Source organism: Rhinatrema bivittatum, chromosome 8, assembly GCF_901001135.1.
Source record: "Rhinatrema bivittatum chromosome 8, aRhiBiv1.1, whole genome shotgun sequence".
In the NCBI taxonomy this organism is placed as follows: domain Eukaryota; kingdom Metazoa; phylum Chordata; class Amphibia; order Gymnophiona; family Rhinatrematidae; genus Rhinatrema; species Rhinatrema bivittatum.
Window position 1 is genome coordinate 212,104,028 of NC_042622.1, and position 18,485 is coordinate 212,122,512.

Below are 18,485 nucleotides of genomic sequence, written 5' to 3' on the forward strand. Positions count from 1 at the left end.
AAGAGTGGGAACAGGGAAGAGGCAGGCAACTACAGACCGGTTAGCCTCACTTCGGTGGTGGGAAAAGTAATGGAGTCACTGCTGAAAGAGAGAATAGTCAACTATCTACAGTCTGGAGAATTGATGGACCAGAGGCAGCATGGATTCACCAGGGGAAGATCCTGTCAGACAAATTTGATTGACTTTTTTGACTGGGTAACCAAGGAATTGGATCAAGGAAGAGCACTAGATGTCATCTACTTGGATTTCAGCAAAGCTTTTGATACGGTTCCGCACAGGAGACTGGTGAATAAAACGAGAAGCTTGGGAGTGAGTGCCGATGTGGTGACCTGGATTGCAAATTGGTTGACGGACAGAAAACAATGTGTGATGGTAAATGGAGCCTTCTCTGAAGAGAGGAGCGGTTTTAAGTGGTGTGCCGCAAGGATCGGTGTTGGGACCGGTCCTGTTCAATATCTTTGTGAGCGACATTGCAGACGGGATAAAAGGTAAGGTTTGTCTTTTTGCGGATGACACTAAGATCTGCAACAGAGTGGACACGCCGGAAGGAGTGGAGAGAATGAGACGGGATCTAAGGAAACTGGAAGAGTGGTCGAAGATATGGCAGCTGAGATTCAATGCCAAGAAGTGCAAAGTCATGCATATGGGGAGTGGAAATCCGAATGAACTGTACTCGATGGGGGGGGAAAAGGCTGATGAGCACGGAGCAGGAGAGGGACCTTGGGGTGATAGTGTCTAATGATGTGAAGACAGCGAAACAATGCGACAAGGCGATAGCAAAAGCCAGAAGAATGCTGGGCTGCATAGAGAGAGGAATATCGAGTAAGAAAAGGGAAGTGATTATTCCCTTGTACAGGTCCTTGGTGAGGCCTCACCTGGAGTACTGTGTTCAGTTCTGGAGACCGTATCTACAAAAAGACAAAGACAAGATGGAAGCGTTTACAGAGAAGGGCGACCAGGAAGGTGGAGGATCTTCATAGGATGACGTACGAGGAGAGATTGAAGAATCTAAATATGTACACCCTGGAGGAGAGGAGGAGCAGAGGTGATATGATACAGACTTTCAGATACTTGAAAGGTTTTAATGATCCAAAAACAACAACAAACCTCTTCCGTAGGAAAATAATCAGCAGAACCAGGGGTCACGATTTGAGGCTCCAGGGAGGAAGATTCAGAACCAATGTCAGGAAGTATTTCTTCACGGAGAGGGTGGTGGATGCCTGGAATGCCCTTCCGGAGGAAGTGGTGAAGACCAGAACTGTGAAAGACTTCAAAGGGGCGTGGGATAAACACTGCGGATCCATAAAGTCAAGAGGCCACCAATGAAGAGTGGGTGACTCGCCAGAATGATGGCTATTGACACAATACCCTTACTAAATAAACATACACATGCTTACTGTGACTCCTACATCGCTCTAAGCTTCAACAGCAAGAGGTAATGGGAAAAAAGGATTTGCACTCATAAAGAGGGGAGTAGCTGGCTTGTTACGGCGGTTACTACCCCAAACCAAATATGCCTGATACTTCACTTTCAATGCATATACAGCATAGCTCTCTGCTTCAATGACAGGGGAGAAGAATAACTGATACTTCACACATCCAGCAGAGCTCTCTGCTACAACGGCAAAGGAGAAGAAAAAGGGTTCGCACTCAAAACGCGGGGAGTAGCTGGCTTGTTACGGCAGTTACTACCCCAAACCAAATGTGCCTGATACTTCACTTTCCATGCATATCCAGCATGGTTCTCTCCTGCATCGGCATGGGAGAAAGACTGATACATCACGCATTTCCAGCATAGCTCTCTGCTTCAAGGGCAGGGGGAAAAAAAAAAAAAAACAAAACCCTGATGCTTCACGCATATCCTGCATAGCTTCAACGACAGGGGTGAAGAAAAAAAAGGATTCGCAATCACAAAGCGAGGAGTAGCTGGCTTGTTACGGCGGTTACTACCCCAACCAAATGTGCCTGATACTTCACTTTCAATGCATATCCAGCATGGCTCTCTGCTTCTACAGCAGGGGAGAAGAAAAAAAAAAAAAAAACCAACAAGAGCTGTACAACATAGTCTAGGTAAAACAAATAAGCATGGGTGTAGCTTGCTTATCGCGGCGGTTACTGCCCCTACTACCCCTAACTAATCAAGCTAGATATTTCACTTGCATGCAGCTCCATCACTGCTCTCTACATTAATGGTGGGGGTGGAAGGGGAATAGAACAAGGAGCTAAGAGTAACAGATAAGAATGAGAGAAAAAATGTGTGAGGCTTGCTGGGCAGACTGGATGGGCCATTCGGTCTTCTTCTGCCGTCATTTCTATGTTTCTATGTTTCTATGTTTCTATGTTTCTATAAATCTGAGAATTGCCTGTCACCTAAGGGCGCATAATTGGGCCTCTAGAGAGAGGCACTGGGTTTGGGGGGTGGGGGGCAGACTAATGGAAATTTGAACTGGGTGGTGGCCAGACAGTGTACATTTCAAAATAACACTATTGGGTATTTCTTTTATTTAAAAGGATTTATTAACTGTGCCCTCCAATGTTCGAGGCAGTTTACAAAGGAACAAAGGTATAGAGAAAAGAGCGTTGGAGGAGCACACAAAGTAATCAATTCTGCTATACATATTGTGTCTGAGAGAGTAGCTGACACCTCCAAACATCCACCAGATTGAATGACTGTACAATAGCTACATTTTTTGGGCACCTTGCCAGCCCTGTTTTTGTTTTATCAAGATCTGGGTCCAGGCATATGTTCCAGTCTTCACCTATATATAATTTATCAAAACCAAACAAAGCTATCGTGTCCATAAGATGATGGTAAAAGGCAAGTTGGTCAGAATTCGGACCGTACACATTAATTAGCATAATCCTAACAGAGAATAGTGTAAAATCCAAGAGTACGTACCACCCCCTACCCCCCCCCCCCCAACATCCAAATAAGTTCGATTCACTTGCAGAAGATTTTTTTTCATCTAAAATACAGTCACCTCTGCTCCGGGAGTTATAGGAAGAGTGGTAAACTGCATCCTTAAGTTTTTCATGTTCCTGGAGGGTTAAATGGGTCTCTTGCAGAAATAAAATATGCATCTTATTTCTGTGGGCAAATTGTAAGATACGTTGCCGTTTCACAGGAGAGGAGATTCCTCAAACATTTAGGGAGATGCAGTTAATATCTTTACTCATGGTGGGAGGAAGTGAAAAAAATCTACAAATGTAATGTGTAAGTGATATAAGAAAACTGCGAGAGGGAGCAACCTTATCCAACAAGAAAATATAAGAAAAGCAGCAATCAAAGCTCAAGTCTTGTGCCTCATATTCAACCAAGAGACATACAGTGCTCAGAAAAAGCCATAAAGAGGTATGCTTTCCCCCCCCCCCCCCCACTATTCCTCACCCTCATCAGAACCCAAAACCAACAACAAAACTCAAAACCCCAATCAACCCAACCTAACAGGTCAGCTAACCTCAACCCCATGTACAGCCAAACCCAAAACTGCACTACCAGTAGCCCATTGCCCCTCAGATGGGATAACCATCTGGATCCAAGGCGTGAGCCTACTGAGAACACCCCAACCCATATCTCCTCAGACCATCTTTCATTGGAACAAAAAAGTTACTATTTCTGGAAACCCCATGGACTCCCAGCATAATAGCATTTTGCAGCCTGTAGGAAAAAGAAAATACCTAGAGCCTATAACCTCTTGACCCCTCCCAAACCCAACCTAGTTTAGTACAGAACTGTAAATGTAGCAGAAGACAATCCATAGGGTCCAAATAACAAATAAAGAAAAAAGTGTGTGTAACAGGGTCCAAAACAGGAGGGGCAGTGAAGAAAATCCATAGCGCCTTAGTCCCAAAAACAAAATTACCAATAAAAAAACCAAAACAAACAAACCAAGAAGAGAACTCCATATTTAAGAGACTGATGTGGATCAACCTTGTATGAGAAGAGTAGTAGCATTAATCGGCAGACTGTACTCGATAAATCCAATCAGCAAGAGTATTGTGATTAACAATGTTACTTGTCCCATGCCACAATAAAAAAGGCCTATCATGCAAATCTAAGGCTTTTTTAGTTTTAATAGATGAATTATTACTTTGAGCCATAAAACCCTCAACTTTCTGCATTTCATTTATAGTCCTCCATACATCAGCCAATGTTATGTTTTGGGGGTCTAAAGGGTCTGAAGCTATCTCCTGTAGCTCGGAGCCCCCCATAGCCCCCAATTCAACTTCCCTAGCTCCTCCTAAAAATTGGGAGTTGCTATTATTAATTAACACCACATCTATTTGTTTATCAATTGGTTGTGATGGAGTTAAAGTTCCTTCTAGTGGTTGAGATCCAAGCTGTTGGCTAGGACTTGCTGATGCTCCAGGTGAAAAAGAAATATCTGGTATTGAATTGCGGGTTGATTGACTTACCCGTCTTGTCAAATGAAAATCCATTGGTCCCTTAGCCTGCTGAACTGCTGGAGAAGATGTCAATACTTTCACTTTCCTTTTTCTACCCATACGACTTAATAAGAAAAAATTTTACCAAGGGGCGCACCCCTTTGGCAGCGCGCCGGCAGCTGCGCGCCGCTCCTGAACTGAATTTATTCCAGCATTCAGCCCGGCAGATGACGTCACTTCCGGGGGCGTGGCTTAGGTCTGTTCCCGATGTTAGGCTCTGGTATGGCAAAAAAGAGCAGCGAATCGGTCCCCAATGCCTCCCTCTCCTTCGAGGGGTATTCCAGCAGGAAAGTCCTCCCAAACTAAAAAAGCCTTAGATTTGCATGATAATAGGCTGAAACAAGTAGAGGAAGCAAGTAAAACAGCAACCTTGCAGATTACAATATTACAGTCAGCCAATAATGCTTTTATTAAAGATAGTATAAGTATTCACCAGCAGACAGAAAGTCTTGAGAATGAGAATAGAGTGAGAAACATCAGGTTTTTGAATTTTCCAATGTCCAGACTTATATCTCCGAGTGAATTACTAAAGAAATATTTGGTGGAAAATTTAGTGATTACATCAATAGATGATAAATCTTTTTCAAAAATTTATTATGTTATAAATACCAGATTTAGAAAACAGGAGGGAGAGGAAGAGATGGATACTGTCCAACAACAGGCCCCTAATTTGACTGCTTTTTTGGAATCATCTTTGGATGATATACCTTTAAGAACAACATTGATATTCACTTTTTGTAAAGAAACTGATAAAATATTAATTATGCAGAAGTATTTTAAAAATAAGGAATTTTTGTTTGTGGACAAAGAGTCCAACTCTTCCCAGATGTTTCCCACACTACACAAATCAGGAGAAAGCATTTCTTAAATTTGAAATCTAGAGTTTTGGCTCTGGGAGCAACATATTTCCTGAAATTTCCCTGTAAGTGTATTGTGGTGTATCAGAAGAATAAATTTGTTTTTCAAGACCCCTCCCATTTAGAAACTTTTCTTTTGGATAAAGAAAGTGGTTGAGTCGATATAGCTGTAAAAAAAAAAAAAAAAATAGAAATTCTAGAGATGTAAATTAAGTTTACTCTTTTCCTTAGTTGATTATAAAGATACATCCTCCCTTAATGTGGACTAGGAAATTTTGATCTGGATTATTATTTCCTAAATTGAAGTTTGTATTAATTTCTTGATGACAAAATTTGTTCTTTGATTTGTTACATTGTAATAATGTTTAAAAATCTTAATAAACTATTAATAAAAAAAAAAAAAGGCCTATCAATCCTCTGACGACCGAGCACAAAGAATGAGCTCTCGCAAGTCCATGCATGGAGTAAAGGCGCATTGACATCTCTGTGAAAGAAAAAACACTGCACCATCCTAATAAAACAAAAAAATGTTACCAGTGCACATTATCTTAAAAAAAAAAAACAACAAAAAAAACAAAAAACAGAACAGGAAACAAAAAAAAAAAACGAAAAAAAACTTAAAAGGTCCTCCTTTGCAGTCAAACCTGTGGCAAGGCAGCTCCCACTTGCATTGTGAGTCACAAACATGCACAAAGCCCCGAAATCAATTATTTTCCTCCATCAAAGCCAGCTCCTGAACCTCCAAAATGTTTTTCTGCAGCTTTAACATCAGGACAAAGTGTAGCTTTTCCATTTCTTACTATGTGCAGTTTGGAGGGATAGATCAGTAGGTAGCAAATACCCAGCCTTTGAAACTCCTTTTTAACAGCACCGTTCTCTTGTAAGAATATAAGAGATGCCATAGTGGGTCAGTCTAAGGGTCCATCAAGCCGAGCATCCTGTTTCCAACAGTAGTTAATCCAGGTTACAAGTACCCAAAACATTAAGTTTATCCCATGCGGGTAATAGCAGTGACTATTCCCTAAGTCAACTTGATTCATAGCAGTTAATGGACTTCTCTAAGAACTTATCCAAGCCTTTTTTTAAACCCAGCTACACTATCTGCCCTAACCACATCCTCTGGCAACAAATTCCAGAGCTTAAATGTGCATTGAGTGAAAGAATTTTCTTAGATTAGTTTTAAATGTGCTACTTTCTAACTTCATAGAGTGCCCCTAATCCTTTGATTAGGCGAAAGAGTAAACAATTGATTCACATTTATCCGTTCTAGACCTTTCATGATTTTGTAGACCTCTATCATATCCCCCCTCAGCCGTCTCTTCTCCAAGCTGAACAGCCCTTACCTCTTTAGCCTTTCCACATAGAGGAGCCATTCCATCCCATCCCCTTTATCATTTTGTTTGCCTTTCTCTGTACCTTCTTCAGTTCTACTATATCTTTTTTGAGATGCGGCGACCAGAATTGTACACAGTATTCAAGGTGCGGTCTCACCATGGAGCGATACAGAGGCATTATGACATTTTCTGTTTTATTCAGCATTCGCTTCCTAATAAATCCTAATATTCTGTTTGCTTTTTTGACTGCCAAAACACACTGAGCTGATGATTTCAATGTATTATCCACTATGATGTCTAGATCTTTTTCCTGGGTGGTAACTCCTAATATGGAAACTAACATTGTGTAACTATAGCAAGGTTTATTTTTCCCTATATTCATCACCTTGCACTTGTCCACATTAAATTTCATCTGCCATTTGGATGCCCAATCTTCCAGTCTCGCAAGGTCCTCCTGCAATTTATCACAATTCGCTTGTGATTTAACTACTCTGAATAATTCTGTATCATCTGCAAATTTGATTATCTCACTCATCATATTCTTTTCCAGTTCATTTATAAATATGTTGAAAAACACAGGTCCATGTACAGATCCCTGAGGCACTCCACTGTTAACCTTTTACACTGTGAAAATTGTCCATTTAATCCTACTCTCTGTTTCCTGTCTTTTAACCAGTTTGTAATCCACAAAAGGACATCACCTGCTATCCCATGACTTTTTATTTTTCTTAGAAGCTTCTCATGAGGGACTTTGTCAAACACCTTCTGAAAATCCAAATATATTACATCTACTGGTTCACCTTTATCCACATGTTTATTAACCCCTTAAAAAAAATGAAGCAGATTTGTGAAGCAAGACTTCCCTTGGGTAAATCCATTTTGACTGTGTTCCATTAAACCATGTCTTTCTATATACTCTGTGATTTTGATCTTTAGAATAGTTTCCACTATTTTTCTCGACACTGAAGTCAGGCTCACCGATCTATGGTTTCCCAGATCACCCCTGGTGCCCTTTTTAAGTATTGGGGTTACAATGGCCACCTTCCAGTCTTCAGTACAATGTATGATTTTAATGATAGGCAGGGGCGGATTCCCAATGTTGCGTTCGTGCCTATTCTCGCCCTCGCCCCACCCTCTCTACCATTTGTGGCGACTCCCTTCGGCTCAGATGGACAGATGCAGCCGCAGCTTCTCCCCGCCTCTTGGTCCCGGTATCCCCGGGCTGGCTCGATGCTACGGATCCGCCATGTTCCTGATGACGTAAGGGGGTGTGTGCGCGCGCTCCAGACTTTGTACCAGCAAGGGCGCGAACCTCGGGGGCATCCCCCCGTAATGATGTCATCCGTTTTCAATTTAAAAGGTCTATGTCTGCTAACTACGTACAAGCGAGTTAGCAAGGAACTCCAACGGGACTTGCTTCGGCAATCCACACTACTTGCAACTACGTTCCGAGTCAGCAAGGGGAATTCTTCTCCACTGCTCTGCCTTTTCAAACTTACCAGGAGTACCCGCTCCTCGGGGGCTCCGCTCTCTCTATTCTTGATTTCAGATTGTTGGACGGGATCCGGTTCTCTCTCCTCGAGGGCCTATGTTCCTGAAGACTCCTATGGCCTGGAGGCGATCGCAGACGTGAACACAGTGAGTCCTATTAGAGACAGGAACCGGTACTCGCTCCATGAGGGCCATTGTTCCTAATCGCTAAGGCTCCCTTCAGTCTAAGATGTTATCGCAGGTACGGAGGTTGTGAGTTACCATTGCAGATAGGAATCTGTACTTGCTCCATGAGGGCCTCTGTTCCTAATACCTTTCTCAGAAGGAATCGTATACCTATAATCTTACGGATTACTATTACAGATTAACAGATAGGAACCGGTACTCGCTCCACGAGGGCCTATGTTCCTAAATCTCTCCTAGCCTCTCTTCTATTCCAGAAGCCATCCTATACACAGTTATTGTTAGTTCTATTTCAGATTGCCTACAGGAACCAGTACTCGCCTGCAGCTCCTGTTCCTGAATACTGAAGACTTTCTGTTGCATAAAAAGACATTACAGCTATCTACAATTGTGAGTGTATCATTTACCACTGGTTATGCTCAGCATACCCTGTCTACTCACTACCTATAGTCTCTCCTTACAGCTCAGCAACCCAGAGTTCCTAGTTCCAGTATCAGAGGGACTTCAGCCCTGCCGGGCACATCTACTCACTACTGCCACCTCTGGTGGTTCTACTTCCAGTCTAATAAAGAACTATCTGTGTTTGTCTCAATACTCCAGCCTAGCCGGTGATCCCTCTCAGGATCTTCACTTGAGGGCACTGTCATCTGCCATCGGCCCAGGGATTCACTATTTCTACTAAGTGTTACTCCTACACTAATAAGAGCGGTATTATCATCTGCCACTCTGTGGGAGCCAACCCACATTAGACCATTACTCCTCTCTCTGTGGAAGCTGATCCATATCAAATAGCTATCTCCCAGTGGGGATCATACAGGTTGCTGTTTCATCTTTCTACAGGAACAAAGCATAACAGTTGCTACTCTTTCCCTCTGGAAGAGCAGAGCACTAACAGATTGCTACTCCTTAGCAAGATCTGTAACAGAGTACTAACTCCACCTCCTAGCGGGGTGATCACTAACAGATTGTTAACTCCTCCTTCAATGGGAGTATCCAGCAGCCAGATTCATAACAGATTACTAACTCCTCCCCTCTGGGGGAGCAGATCTATAACAGATTGCTAACGCTTCCTCTTTGGGGAACAGGTCTTTAACACCCGATGACGACCGGCCCGGGTATTCGCTGCCCAGGCCGGCCCAGGAGATACCATGTGGTCTGCCGAGCACGGCTCTGTCTCTGCCGCGCTTGGCAGACCATGTGACTAGAGCGACCGGCCCACCGGGAGATGCCCGATCCCCCGATAGGCCAATCCGCCCCTGATCATAGGTTACACATTTTAACTAATAGATATGAAATTTCATTTTTGAGTTGGTTCAGAAGCATGGGGTGCATACCATCCAGTCCAGGCAATTTGCTACTCTTTAGTTTGTCAATCTAGCACAGTGGTTCTCAACCGGTGTGTCGCGACACACCGGTGTGTCGCCAAAAACACGCAGGTGTGTCGCCACACTTCCCGCTGACCCAGCTACTCCCTGGTCCTCCTCCACCCGGGCTTAAAATGCTGTCAGCCCGGGCGGAACGCGGCAGGACAGCTGGAGTCAGCGGCACCGGCATGGTCTCTTCCTCCCACTCCCCCCCCCCCCCCCCCGCCCGGAAGAGGAAGTGGTGAGCATCGGGTGCGTGCGCGTGAAGAAGAGACCATGCTAGTGTGGTCAGAATCGGCCCGAAGAAGAAGAGAAGAGAGGCGTGGCCGGAGGAATGAGCAGCACGGCTCTGAGGAAAATGAAGAAGAGCATCAACCCCCGCGGCCGATGGGACTCCTCCTCCGTGAGGGCTGAAAATGAAGGAGGTTAGGGTTGGGAGGAGGCTGCTGCTGCCACTAGTTCCGGGGAGAGAGAGAGAGAGAGAATGAGCAAGCATGAGTGTTTGAGATCCTGTGTGTGTGTGAGAGTGAGAGAGCATGTATGTGAATGATTGAGAGCCTGTATATGTGAAAGAGTATGTGTGTGAGTGAGAGCCTGCCTGTGAGAGAGAGAGCATGAATGTAAGTTTACCATTGGGAACCTGTATGTGTAAGTTTGTGATTGAAAACCTGTTTGTGTGAAAGAGTATGTGTGTATGATTGAGATCCTTTGTGTGTGAGAGAGATCATGTGTATGTATGATTAAGAGCCTGTGTGTATAAGTAAGGGAGAGAGCATGTGTTTGTGTGTGATTGAGAGCTGGTTTAGGTGAGGGAGCACGTGAGTATGCGATTGAGAGCCTGTGTGTAAATGAGAGAGAGAGCATGTTTGTAAGCATGTGAATGAGAGTCTGTGTGTGAGAGAGACAGCATGTATGTGTGTGATTGAAAGCCTGTGTGTGTAAGCGTGAAAAGATAGACAGCATATGTATAATTAAGAGCCTATATAAGTGAGAGAAAAAGCATGTGTATATGTGAGTGACTGAGAGCATGTGTGTGTATAGGTGTGTAATTGAGAGCCAGTGTGAGAGAGAGCGCTGGTATGTGACTGAGAGAGAGGAGAAAGTTCCAAGCAAACCACCCCTCCTCCTGCTAATTCAAAACAATCAGAGGACACCTGGATATCAAACGTTTCCAGGTATGCAGAGCAAACAAATTTTTGTATCCTTATTTTTCATTACTGGGTCTTTGTGTCTGCTATTTTGAAATATTTTATTGGTATCTAGAAATTTTTTATGAGTTTTTAATTATTGGATATTCCACTCATCAGCTGTTTTGAAATAATCTGTTCTTTTTGTTAGTATGGTTTTACTGCTACTGATTTTATATTTCTTGATTTGTTTTATAAGGATGGGTGATGTTTCCTTTTTTCCTTTGTTGCACTGCATACAGAGACTCTGGCTTGTTGCGGTTTCCAGTTCAGTTTTAGTCTGCATGATTCTAGTTATGCATTTTGGTCTCTTTATTCTTTGTTAGGTGAAGGTCAGACCATGTGATTCAGGTGAGATTCTCTGCTGGCGTGTAGTTTCTGTGTAGGGCTCTATAGCAGCCTGACTTGGTCCGTTTTCCTAATAGGAGATGTATTGGTATCTTAAGGCCTGGTGTAATATTTCAGTGTTGCCTTTTCTTAGGTAAGGTGGTTACCTTTTAAGTGCTGGAAATTGGTGCTGTTTTGGTATGGGATGTTTACTATTTATCCAATTTCTGTTCAGACAGAATATGTATCTTTTCCTTGTGTCATTTTAAACAATAAAAATAATTACCGGACCTTTACTTTTTATTTCCGCCGTGAATTGTAATGAGCAGTGTGTCGCACATGTGAGTGTGGCCTATCAAGTGTGTCACGATGGGAAAAAGGTTGAGAACCACTGATCTAGCATACTATATCTTCCAGGTTCACAGTGATATGTTTCAGTTCATCTGACTCATCATCCTTAAACATCTCCAGAACCAATATCTTCCCAACATCCTGATTAGTAAACACAAAAGTAAAGAATTAATTTAGTCTTTCTGCAAATGCCTTATCTTCCCTAATAGCCCCTTTAACCCCTTGGCCATCTAATGGTCCAACTGACTCCCTCGTAGATTTCCTGCTTCAGATATATTATAAAAAGTTTTTATTATGAATATTTGCTTCTACGGCCAACTTCATTTCAAATTCTCTCTTAGCCTGTCTTATCAATGTTTTATACTTAAGGATTGTCAAGTTATGCTTTATCCTATTTTCTTCAGATGGATCCTTCTTCCAATTTTTGAAGGATGTTTTTTTGGCTAAAATAACCTCTTTCACTTCACCTTTTAACCATGCTGATAATTGTTTTGCCTTCCTTCCACCATTCTTAATGTGTAGAATACATATGGACTGCGCCTCTAGGATTGTATTTTTAAACAATGTCCATGCCTGTTGTACATTTTTAATCTTTGCAGCTGCACCGTTCCATTTTTTTCTATTTTCCTCATTTTATCAAAGTTTCCCTTTTGAAAATGTAGTGTTAGAGCTGTAGATTTACATATTGTCCCCCTTCCAGTTATTAGTTCAAATTTGATCATGTTATGATCACTGTTGCCAAGTGGCTCCACTACCACTACCTCTCTAACCAAATTCTGTGTTTCACTAAGAACTTGATTTAAAATAGCTCCCTCTCTCGTCAGTTCCTGAACCAATTGCTCCATGAAGCAGTCGTTATTCCATCCAGGAACTTTATATCTCTAGCATGCCCTGATGTTACATTTACCCAGTCAATATTGGGGTAATTGAAATCTCCAAATATAACGTGCAAGGAAAAAGTTTCAGTTCCACCACAAGATATAATAGAAATTTTACAGTTTTAATTCTTACAGTCAGTAGAAAACGGCAACTCCACGTTAGTATATATAAACAGGTATCAGTCCCCCGACACGGTCCCGTGTTTCGCTGGTGGCTGCATCGGGAGGGACCACACAGAATATAAATTCTAAAATACAAACACAGTCAGTCAGAGTGGAACATAACATAAGAGGCTATAACAGTAACAGAGATACAATGTATACTTACATCCTTTAATCATATCATGGAGCGCAAACACCCTCACTATGTGAACACAATTTAAAGAAGAAGCCTTGGCGCCAAAAACAGGTGTCATCGCGAGACTGTCAAAAATGAGTCCCGCCCCCATTTACACGAATAAATGCCATTCAATGTCCTTATTGAGTCCGTGAGGGTGAATGGTTTTTAAAGTGTAAATCCATCTCTGTTCTCTTTTACCTAACATCTCAGCGTAATCCCCACCCCGGGTAGAGGGGGAAACAATCTCTAGAACTGAAAAGGTAAGATCAGAGATGGAATGGCCCGAGGTGGTCCAGTGGGAAACCAGGGGTTCCTCAAGTCTAAGGAGTCTAATGTTGGAACAGTGCTCTATAATTCGAGTTTTCACCATTCTCTTAGTTTTTCCAACATATAAACTAGGGCATGGGCACTGTACCACATAGACCACCCCTTTGGTTGTACAGTCGGATGCACCACGAAGATGAAAGACCTGTCCAGAGATGGGATGTTGAAAAGTAGAAGAGACTGAAGTATGGCTGCACATCGTGCAGTGACCGCAGGGGCTATGACAACCCACCCCACGAGTGTTCACCTCGTTCCTGCCAAAAGACGTGTGTACTAATTGGTCACGCAGATTACTACCTCGGCGGAATGAAAACCGTAGGTCACCCCGCAGTAGAGGAGATAATGCTAGATTCTGCCAATGTCTACGAATCATTAGAGATATTGTTTTACTGACAACAGAAAATGGTAGTATACAGTTAAAAGATGTATCAGCATCATCAGACGAGGGGAGGAAAAGCCATTCCCGGCAGGTGTATAATGCCCTTTTATAAGCATTTCTCACAATTCGGGGGGGATAACCCCTCTCTAAAAATCTTGAGGACATCGCCCTGGATTTAGCTATAAAGTCATCACGGGAGGAGCATAAACGCCGCAATCTGAGAAATTGGCCGGTTGGAATGTTATCCCTGAGAGGTTTGGGGTGACAACTTGAATAGGTCAAAAGGGTGTTCCTATCGGTTGACTTCCGAAAGAGTGTAGTGACAAAATGATTATTTTCAACAGAAATACAAATGTCCAAAAATGAAATTTGTGAAGAGTGAATACAATGATTAAACTGAATATGGGAATTCAGTGAGTTTAACCAGTCAAGAAATTTGAATCGTTTCCGGACTGATCTAAAGGCTGTTAAATACAGCAAATTTCAGCGTGACGAGATTGACTACAGTTCCGGATACGTCTACAAATGGATGTCAACCAAACCTCAGAAAAAGGTAACCTTCGCTCAGGGATCATCGACCTCCTCCTCGGAGGAGTCTTCAGGCGAGGATTACTCGCGTGGCCGTGGGCAAGGACGCCGAGGACGCGGAGGGTTTACCCCCGTTCAAGGACCACCTGGACCACCTTTACCAACTGTTCCATTATTACCTGTACCTGCATCATCACGCTACTCGTCTATAGCAGCCTCTTTTTTAGACTCTGGTCACCCGCCCCCGGCTCCTCCTCAGGTTCTACGGGAAACCCGCAGTACTCGGTCCCGTCCAGCCGCTACAGCCATTCAAACTGGATACAAACCTCCTCGAGGAGCACGGGCCCCCCCGGACCCTTGGCAGTAATAGAGGATACAGTCTTTAATTTATCTTCTCGGACTATGACAGCTGTTGAACGGGGAGTGCTTCAAAAGGGTTTATCCTTTGTACCCACGTTGAAATGTGATGAATTTGATTTACAGGTTCATCTACACCGGTTTTTCCGGTTGTTAAGACTTAAAATGTTTTTTGCTGATTCCCCACCCACAGCCGATATCTCCGTTATCTCGAAAAAGTCTAGGTGGACCCCTCCTGGCCCTGTGAACCCCCTTTTGGGGGCTTTTGAGCGGTTAGTATGTGAGGAAGCCACGACAATTGTTTCTCGCACTAAGTTTGTACAGTATAATCTGACAATGCAGGAAGTAGCTGCAGTGAGGGCTCTATCACGTGACGATACTATAGTTATTAAACCTGCTGACAAGGGAGGTGGTATTGTGGTCCTTGACAGATCAGAATATGAGGCAGAGGTTTTACGACAATTGGGAGACCCTTCTTTTTACATCCCTCTTCCTGGAGACCCGACTGAATCATTGTTGGAAATGGTTAAAACCCTTGTCCACTCTGCCCAGGATATCCATATGATAACCAACCGTGAGGCCAATTTTTTGGTTAATAAGGCACCAGTCATACCACTTTTTTACATCCTGCCGAAAATACACAAGACCCTGATACGCCCCCCAGGGCGTCCTATTGTATCTGGTATCAATTCTCTCTTAGAACCACTGTCTAAGTTTGTTGATATTTTTCTTAAGCCATTTGTATCACAAATTCAGTCGTATGTTAGGGATTCCTCCCATCTTATTTCTATTTTACATGATTCACTGGTTCCCTCTGGAGACTTTTTCTTTGTAACCCTTGACGTTATTTCCCTCTATTCTAATATTCCTCAGTCTGAGGCCTTGCAGGTGATTGAGGATATTTTAGACACACGACCTGCTCCACACCGAGTGTCCACCTCCTTCCTGACTGAACTGTCTGAATTAGCGCTGACAAAAAATTTTTTTCTATTTGATAAGACATTCTACCAACAGATTAAAGGCACCGCCATGGGGGCCACTATGGCCCCCAGCTTGGCCTGTCTCTTTATGGACCGTTTTGAAACCACCTTGGTATACCCTTCAGAATGGTTTTCAAGGATATCACTTTATCGCAGATATATTGATGATATTTTGATCATCTGGACGGGGTCGGATATACAACAATTTTTTTCTGTTTCTTGACTGGTTAAACTCACTGAATTCCCATATTCAGTTTAATCATTGTATTCACTCTTCACAAATTTCATTTTTGGACATTTGTATTTCTGTTGAAAATAATCATTTTGTCACTACACTCTTTCGGAAGTCAACCGATAGGAACACCCTTTTGACCTATTCAAGTTGTCACCCCCAAACCTCTCAGGGATAACATTCCAACCGGCCAATTTCTCAGATTGCGGCGTTTATGCTCCTCCCGTGATGACTTTATAGCTAAATCCAGGGCGATGTCCTCAAGATTTTTAGAGAGGGGTTATCCCCCCCGAATTGTGAGAAATGCTTATAAAAGGGCATTATACACCTGCCGGGAATGGCTTTTCCTCCCCTCGTCTGATGATGCTGATACATCTTTTAACTGTATACTACCATTTTCTGTTGTCAGTAAACAATATCTCTAATGATTCGTAGACATTGGCAGAATCTAGCATTATCTCCTCTACTGCGGGGTGACCTACGGTTTTCATTCCGCCGAGGTAGTAATCTGCGTGACCAATTAGTACACACGTCTTTTGGCAGGAACGAGGTGAACACTCGTGGGGTGGGTTGTCATAGCCCCTGCGGTCACTGCACGATGTGCAGCCATACTTCAGTCTCTTCTACTTTTCAACATCCCATCTCTGGACAGGTCTTTCATCTTCGTGGTGCATCCGACTGTACAACCAAAGGGGTGGTCTATGTGGTACAGTGCCCATGCCCTAGTTTATATGTTGGAAAAACTAAGAGAATGGTGAAAACTCGAATTAAAGAGCACTGTTCCAACATTAGACTCCTTAGACTTGAGGAACCCCTGGTTTCCCACTGGACCACCTCGGGCCATTCCATCTCTGATCTTACCTTTTCAGTTCTAGAGATTGTTTCCCCCTCTACCCGGGGTGGGGATTACGCTGAGATGTTAGGTAAAAGAGAACAGAGATGGATTTACACTTTAAAAACCATTCACCCTCACGGACTCAATAAGGACATTGAATGGCATTTATTCGTGTAAATGGGGGGCGGGACTCATTTTTGACAGTCTCGCGATGACACCTGTTTTTGGCGCCAAGGCTTCTTCTTTAAATTGTGTTCACATAGTGAGGGTGTTTGCGCTCCATGATATGATTAAAGGATGTAAGTATACATTGTATCTCTGTTACTGTTATAGCCTCTTATGTTATGTTCCACTCTGACTGACTGTGTTTGTATTTTAGAATTTATATTCTGTGTGGTCCCTCCCGATGCAGCCACCAGCGAAACACGGGACCGTGTCGGGGGACTGATACCTGTTTATATATACTAACGTGGAGTTGCCGTTTTCTACTGACTGTAAGAATTAAAACTGTAAAATTTCTATTATATCTTGTGGTGGAACTGAAACTTTTTCCTTGCACGTTATATTTGGATACTTGCTTAGTGCAAGGCTTGCTTCTGTGTATTTTCTGGTAATTGAAATCTCCCATTATTACTGCACTGCCAAATTGGTTAGCGTCCCTGATTTCTCTTAGCATTTCATCTTACGTCTCATCATTTTGGCCATGTGGATGATAGTATACCATCCACATGGCCATCCACATCACTATACTCTTAGCTAACACATGTGGGACTTCTACCCATATAGATTCGACTGTGCATTTAGTCTCTTGTATAATCTTTATCTTGTTGGATTCTATGCCCTCCTGGACATAAAGTACCACAACCCCACCAAGTTGATCCTCCCTATCATTGTCTCCTCTTTTGAAGCTTGAGGGATAAGGCTTGAAAAATCATGACTTCATGCCCTTAATATTATAAATTCACTGCCAGTCTGGCCGCTTTAAGAATCAATTGTTTGTTGGCGAAGTTATGTATTCGGATAATTACCACCCGGGGTCAACCCCCCTTTGCCCATGCCAAAGCAAGCGCACGGTGCGCACGATCCATTTTCATGGCGCCCTTTTTACATTGCAGATGGAGAAGGTCTGGCAGCCATTTTGAGAAGAAGGAAACAGGATCCGATCCTTCCAGCTTTTCAGGTATGCCCAGTATTCTCAGGTTATTTCTTCTTGAGCGATTCTTGAGATCATCCATTTTAAACAATGTAGCCATTTGTTGTCTGTCCATCCGGTCAAGTTTTGTACAGACCGCAGTTAACAAGTCCTCCAGCTCGGAGACCCGTGTTTCCAAGTCATTAAGTTGAGTAGATTTTTCCTGCACCGCTTCCACCTGCTGGGATACTTTGTGTATAATTATTCCAAGTCGAGCGTCCAGCTTCTGAGTTATTTTAGCAGCAAACATCTTGATGAGCTGTCGGGCATAAGTGTCGTGCCCCTTGGCCTCCGTTTCCTCCGGCTCTGACTCTTCCTCTGATGGTGGGTCCAGAGCCTTTAGTGCAACCCTTTTCCCTGCTTTAGATAGTGATTTTCTGGGTTTTTCTCCATGATCCGCCCATAAATCAGTAACCAGCGGGTCTTTGATTCTTTAGATAGGGACATAATCAGTTCATTTATCAGTGACTGTGACTCAATATCAAGAATTAGCAGTTGAGAAATGGGAGCTCTACCGCATGTCTACTACTTAGCTCAGAGCATCACTGTAAAGTCCCCCTTTATGTTTTTTTTTCATTGTATGTTTTTGTTCATTTTGATATTGCTGTTTCTGTTTTGGATGTGCTTCTGTTATCTACTCAGAATGATGATGATGTGAATAGAGTATTGGCAGGTACTCTTCAGACAACTGATGTGTTGGGTGGCCTTGTCAGGCAGTGTGTGTGTGATTCTTGGTCATTCTTTACGCTGTGGTTACTCCGATAGGTTCTGTGAGTGGGGAGGAGAAAGAGCTCCTCAGAAACTCTCTGGGGGGGGGGGGGCAGGGCATTGATTAGGAGGGAACGTAGAGATCTTGTTGCACACCAAGCCCAGTGTTAAAACATTTTTAAGCTTGTTTCT

At 43.0% G+C, this 18,485-nt stretch overlaps 1 protein-coding gene across 1 annotated transcript in view; it reads left to right on the forward strand.

The window, feature by feature from the left end:
* The window catches only part of MLXIPL (MLX interacting protein like), a 314,897-nt gene that overhangs the window by 45,976 nt on the left and 250,436 nt on the right, over positions 1-18,485 (forward strand). The window lies entirely within an intron of this gene.